This window comes from Chlorocebus sabaeus, chromosome 6, assembly GCF_047675955.1.
Source record: "Chlorocebus sabaeus isolate Y175 chromosome 6, mChlSab1.0.hap1, whole genome shotgun sequence".
In the NCBI taxonomy this organism is placed as follows: domain Eukaryota; kingdom Metazoa; phylum Chordata; class Mammalia; order Primates; family Cercopithecidae; genus Chlorocebus; species Chlorocebus sabaeus.
Window position 1 is genome coordinate 14,563,395 of NC_132909.1, and position 7,439 is coordinate 14,570,833.

Genomic DNA, 7,439 nt, shown 5'->3' on the forward strand with positions numbered 1-7,439 from the left:
ATTAGGTAGGTATCTTTCTTTGAAATTGAATCCTCTGATCAACCGTTTGGAACAAGAGAGCTCTAAAATATTTTTTAACTTAGAAGTCCAAATTTAAAGAATCCTTCTTCTGGTCATGGACAATTAGAATTTCCAGTGATGTATTGATTCTAAGTGACTCAATCCAACAGCCTCTTGGTGAAAAACCAACCCCAATGATCTTTTCCCCCACCCCAACAAAATAAAATATGTACTCTCAGGAACAGGCTTAGGAAAGCAAAAGACTCCTGTTGCCACAGCCCTATCCAAGCAAAAAGACTTGGGATCACCAAAGTCCAAGATGGATGGGATTTCTTATGACAAGCCCTCCTGGGAGCTTAACACATTTGGAAAACAAAAGAAAAAATAAAAAACCTCAGGTTCTCAGCCATGTTAAGGCTGGTCACCTAAAGTGACTCAAAAATGATTCCTCCCCCTGATGGTGGAGACCAAGAGTGAGTGCTCTGATTTGGTCACAAATCAAGTCCTCAAGGACATATGACCACTAGAGCGTAATTGACATTACCGACCTCCCGAGTAGAGAGCAATTATACACCTGCAGATAATCAAAGGTTGTTCTTAAGATCACCTGAGTAAACTCCTCTACAATCCTTTGTATCTATACCTTTTAAGAGAATTCAGCTGCCTTCAGCCAAATGTTTTACTGAAGCTATGCAACCTCCCCGGCCTTCCAAGAAGGTTTGTGACTATTTCCTATAACTATCTTTATAATTTTTCCTCTAAAATCGTTTCCACCACCCTGACTGAACTCCCACATCTCCCCCTTTTCTGTTTCTTGTGTCTCTCTCAAAACAAAACAAAACAAAAAGATTTCTCCCCCCTTGTTTCCAAAGCTCTATGTCTAGCTTACCTTCTTCTGGGAACCATGGGTTAAGTGATACAATTTGCATTAGGTCCCTTAATTAAGCCTGCAAAACCAAGGCGCCAGTGGCTTGAAGCAGCTGTTTGAATACTTTTAGATACTGCTCCTGTTGTGCTGATAACTGTTGTCCTGTGATAAAAGCCTACCCTGAACAATTCCCTCGAAATTGGAGATCCCAAGCAGGCACCGATGACCTACTGACTTACTGACTTATCGACTTACTGGCTTACCAACCGCACAGTCTTCTCCTTAGTTTTCAGAGGTTCTGTCGCAATTATTTGCAGGTATACCTCAGACCTGGGCACCAACATGCCAGGTCCTCACATGGGGCACCAACTGTCTGGGTCCAACCGGCAGACCCTGACCCAGCAATGGATGAACAAATACACACAGACACTAATATCCAGTGAAAGAGCAGGCTAGGTGGCCAAGTAACTCACAGATACCTAGAAGGGCCAGTTAAAGAGTTAACAGCAGTGGCCCTGATCTGCCAGTGAAATTCGCATTTATTTAGCACAGATTAAATAACAAAGGTCTTGAGTAAACACCACCAGAAGGTAATTGACATTGCCGACCTCCCCAAGAGTATTTCCCCCAGCATAAGATTAAATGTTGGCTTTAGGACCGCCTGAGTAAACAAGTTATTTAGATAAACTCCTCTACATTCTTGTGTATCTATGCCCTAAGCTTCTAAGATAATTCAGTTACCTTCAGCCAAACTTTTTAATTGAAGCTATGCAAACCCCCAGGTTCCAAGGTTTGTGACTATTTCCTACAACTTTATAGGAGAAAGAAGATGTTTTGAACATTCTCATCATTCACCCATTCAACTCTCACACCTGTTGACCTCTCAAACCTCTTCCCCACTCCTGAATTTCATTCTCAATTTACTGAGCTCCATTTCTGTCCCTCATCCATTCCAACGTGTGGTGGGTCCAGGTGGTGGCTTCTGCCCATGGTTTTGTAAAAAACAAAAAACAAAACAAAAAACAAACAAACAGAAACAATGAAGAAGACTTTCAAAATTGCTTTGCCTGAATCCTCCTTAAACTGACCTCCACCCGCAGCACCATGATCATACCAGCAGAATTTGGACACTTTTTCTGGTAATCAGATGCTTTCCAACTCTCATTAGGAAATGTGACTCTCTCCACCCTGCATAAAGGTTTCCCAGTAGAAATCAACACAGAGATACTGCCTGTGTGTTCCCAAAGGAAATGGATTCTATAAGAACATGTGAAAGCTGCAATTATAGAAAAGACCACGTAAAACATACATTGTGTAGATGATTCTCACCATTCCTGTAAGAGATATATAGTAAAACATGACATTAATAATTATTCTAGAAGAATAAAGCATGCATACTATTTTCTTAAATTAATTTTAATAAGGTGGTTCCTCCCATGTGCCCAGGCTGGGACTCTGAACAAAATCCTCCATCTTCAGGGGCAATGCCTGAGAGGATGACATGGACTTAGGCCTGATATGCAGCCATTTCTGTCCACCGTGCCCCTGCTGCAGGACAGTACCAGCCCAGGGCCTAAATCTCCTGCTGAAGAGCTGAGAGAGAAAATGGAATATCCAAAGCCTCTTACCTTTCTCCAGTCCGCTTGAATGGGTACCAATGCAGTCCATTTGCCCCTGAGGACACCCACCTGCTGGTCTTTGGCTTTTAAGAGTCAGACCTTACTGGCTTTTCTGGGTCCCAGCTGCTTTCACTCTGCTGAGCCCTGCTCTTTCCCGTGGGGGTCACTCCCCTTCCAGGCATGTCCTCCAGCTCCAGCTGACAGGTCAGCCAAACCAGAACCAAGAGAATCAACAAAGATTTCAATATCTAGTGTGTCCAGCAGAAATCTAAACTGCACAAAAAAATAAAGAAGTAGAGAGGCACACAGCTCCCGGACAATGTCTTCTGTGCCCCTCATTAAGGAGCTCACTGTCTCTCACCACATAGGCAAGTGTTTCCAGGGTCTCTCAATTCCTCAACGGGAGGCAACACACATTTTAACTCAGTACCTCAGCAAAGGAAGTGGTGATAATTTACCTACTTGTGATAAAGTTCCTGAAAAGATCCCTAGACTGCAAAATTCCCCTCCGAAATACGACAGAAAAAGCTTTCCAATTGCAAATCATTGGCCTCCTTGCTGTTAAAAAAGTACCCCGAAAGACCCAAAACAATTTTGCCAAAATAAATTGCAGAACTTGAACTTTCTTATTTGAAATCTCACAAAACATTACAAGTACTAAAAACAGAAACTGCTGGCATAAGAATACAAATAGGGACCAAAGGGATAGAATTGAGAGTCCAGAAATAAACCCTTACCCTTATAGTTCATTGCTCTTGCATAAGGGTGTCAAGATAATTTAATGGAGGAACAATCATCCTCTCAATTAATGGTGCAGAAACAACTAGATAACCACATGCAAAACAATAAACTTAGAGAACTATACTTCCAACCATATCAAAAAATTATCTAAAAAGGGATGAGTGAGTTAATTATAAGATCTAAACCACAAAAACATCTTAGAAAAAGACATAGGGGAAAAACTTAATGACCTCAAATGTGCAATGGATTCTCAGGAATGACCCAAATGCATGAGAAAGAAAAAGGAAAAATGGATAAATTGGGCTAAAGATGCAATCCTTTTGTGCATCAAAGGATATTATCAAGAAAATAAAAAGACCAAACACAGAATGAGACATAACAGTTGCAAATCACAGAGACAATGGTTTCATGCCCAGAATATATAAAGAACTGCTACAACTCAATAACAAAGAGACAAACCACCCAATTTATATAAATGGGAAAAGGACGCAAATAGACATTTCTTCAAAGAAGATATGCAAATCATCAAGAGGGACATGAAAAAAAACTCAACATCATTAGTCATTAGGAAAATACAAAGTTAAAGCCACAATGGGATCCCACACTAAACCTACAAATATGGCTACCATTCTTTTAAAATGTTAAATAACAATTGAAAGCCTTATATAGAATTTGGAATCCTCATACATTGCTGGTGAGATTATAAAACTGTGCAGTCACTAGGTGAAATAGTTGTGCTGTTCCTCAAGAAGCTAATCTTAGAATTCTCATGTGTAACAGCATCCATTCCTAGGTATATTCCCAAAGAATTGAATCCTGGGACTGAAACAGATACTCGCATGGGAATGTTGATTGTAGCATTACTCACAAAAGAGAAAATATGAAAACAATCCAAGTGTTCATCAGCACATGAATAAACAAATGTGGTCACACATTCAACAGAATGTTAATCTGCCATAAAGAGGAATGAAGCTCTGACATCCGCTGGAAGATGCATGGGCTTTGGAAACATTTATGCTAAGTGAAATATGTCAGAACTAAATAACATATACATATAATTCCATTTATATGAAACATCAAGAATAGGCAAATTCACAGAGACAGAGTAGAGATGATCAAGGTCTAGGGTGGAAAATACAGGGAGTTACTATAGTTTCAAAGATACAAAGTTTCAGTTTAAAATGATAAAAATTTTCTAGGAAAAATAGTGGTGATGGTAACTTAACACTGTGTTTGTGGTTAATTGCATTTGATTGCACATTTTAAAGTGGTTAAAATAGCACATTATTCACAGAACTGTGAAAAATAGATTTCTATTATTTAATTGACCCAGGCTAAGGTGTTTGTTATGGCAGCTGAAGTCCATGAATACATCATCTGACCCAGTGTTTTCCATGAAACATATCACTTTTTCAGTCAACTTAGCTGGAAGCTCCTGTCCCCAGAAGAACTGCAGGTCCCAAAACAAGAGCCCCAGCAGGGGTTCAATGAGCACAGGTCCCACAGGGCAGCCTCGATGTCAGGCCCTGGATGGCATGTGAGGCTATAATGATATGACCACAATGTGTAAGTGTTTTTAGTACTTATAGACACTGTGGAGCACTCGGCACACCTGGAGACCACAGATACAGAGGTCAGTGAGCCCAGGCAGGGAGGAGAGAAGAGAATGGTAAGCCAATGTCTTTAGTAAGTCCAGGTGTTATCTGACAGGTTTCCAGCAGGGAGCTTTAATGGATGTGTTTAAAGCAAGTAGCAAACACTGGGACCAGGAGATCATGCTGTGATTGAGAAGTGGTCACTTTAAATGTAAGGGCAAATGTCAGAATATCACCTTAAAGAAAGTAGATGGAGAGAGAGGAGCCCAGTACACCAAGCAAGAGAGATGCCTCTTAGATTTTATCGCTGGCCACCAACTGCAGCCACTTGAACCAGATACAGTATTGAAAAGTGCCATGGTGAGCAAGGCCTGTCTCTGATGTGAGACAAATAAATTTACACCTTAAAAAATGAATGCCAAGGCAACATGACACTATGAGCACTCATGACATCCAGGGACACCAGCAGGGTGTGGTACTGCGCCCTGGAGTCAGAATCCTGGGTTCTGGTCCCTGGGAGTGAGAAAATGAAAAGGACTTGTCCCTGCTCCCCTGGCATTGATCCTCCCGCCCTGCTGCTCCGTCTTCTGTTCCCAAGCCCATGTGCAGTGCTCAGCCCCAGACATCACTGCCCCCAGGGCATACACAGTGTCGCCTACTGCACACACACACAAACTCACAGAAGGTGACGAAAATCTGCGTTCGGGACATCCGATCGTGAAAGAGGGAGAACAGTGAACGTAGAGCCACAGAGACTGGGACTTACAGGGCTGGAAGGTGATGGAGCTGTAATATAGCACATATGTGACCTCGTTTGAAACGTGCAAATCCTTGTGGAATAACACACAGCCTGGCCTGGGACTTCGGCCACCCACACTTCCCTTCCAGTCCACCAGAGGGCGGCAGAGTCCCTCCAGCCTGGAGTCTTCCCAAGGATTGCCGACCTCCCTCAGGAGAACCCATAGCCAAGCAGTGTCCACCCTCACCAGGGTCACCTCGGCCCAAGTCCTCAACGTCCTCCATGCTCCCCACACGGACCCTGTCAGCTCCTCCCTGACTTGGTGGCCGCCAACCTAACACCACTCCCTCTGCAGGCAGCTCCTGCCCCACACACCTGCTCCTTCCCTGGGCTCAGTTAAAAAGACATCTCCCAGGGCAACTCTGGTGCACGCGACGCCACACTGCGCGCTTTCCCCTCGTGACCTCCCTCCATCCTCATCAACTGTTTCTGTCACTGCTCCCTAAATGCCCGCCTCTGCTCCATCTGTCCTGTTCTGTGGGGCATCCTAGGCCAAGCCTAGCGCTGACATAGGACAGTGGCTGCCTGAGGGCCCACAGCCTCCCCGGGAATCAGTGAGGCACCCTGTGACCTGCCTGCCCGCTGCACCCCGTGGGGCTCAGAGCGCGTGTGATGGTCACACACAGGCACCACATACGATGTGTCCACCTACCCCCGGCTGTCCCTTGGGAAGACAGACTTCTCCTGTGTCTCTGCCAGGAGAAGGGGGTATTATTGCTCTTTGCTCCGAGACACAACTCACCCCCACCCGCCTTCTCAGGTGTGAGCAACGTCCCTCCAGACAGGCTCTCTGGTGACTGCCTGTTCCTCGTCTACAGAGAGCAGCTTGGTCAGGTGAAAACCCTCAGGACAGACCCCTGGGTATGTCAGCACATGGAGGGCTGAGCCCATCACGACCACGGAGTAAGTCGGGATGAATCTCTCCAGCTCTGAACCCCTGCTCTGTCCTAGTCTCCCCTTCCTGTATCTCAAGGAGCCATGTTCCATGGGGTTCCTGGGTATCTCCCCACTTCCTCCTGCACCACCACGGGGAAGGTGTGGTGACCACAGGACAATCAGATGGGCAGAGAAGAGAGGACACCAAAGATGGTCAGGAAGAAATGAGAAACCCTGAGCCCCAGCTCAGCCACCAGACCCCAGGGAGCAATAGAGTGACTTAGAATTGTCCCTTTGACTGTGGGACTCAGAGCCCCCACCGAGCAACCATCACAGGCCTCTCCTCCCAAGAGGCATGAGAGACTCACCCTGCACACCTCCAGGAAGGACACTTTCCTCTGGGACATCCAGGTCCTGAATGTCCATCCTTGGAAGCTGCAGCCAAACTAGACATAATTAGAGAAAGCAAGGGTCCCTCTCATCAGACGACACACAGTTCACCCACAGCACAATGGGGTGTCCCTGTGACAGGGACCTGGTACAGCTCCAGCCTCCTGCACTGAAGGGGAGAGCCAGATGGGGATGAAAGAGGGCAAAGGGCGTGAATGTCCACCCAACCCAGAGCCATGGGGACAGCAGGAGGCTGAGGCCCAGGAATGTGCTTGCCCAACCTACAGGGTATGTGTGTGACTGTGTGTGTCTGTGCGTGTCTCTTTTGTGTGTGTGTTTGTGTTTCTACACATAGTATGTGCCGAGGTTTGGTGACAGAATCAGTGCTGAAAAAGACAGAGGCTTCCACAATTCCCAGGGACCTGACACACAGACAAAAGAAAAAAGAGAAGGAAGGACAAGGAGGCAGGACTGAGAGGGGAGGGGATAGAAAGATGCTCTGGACACAGATCCCACCCATGAGCCTGAGAAGTGCTCCTGCCCCGGGAAGA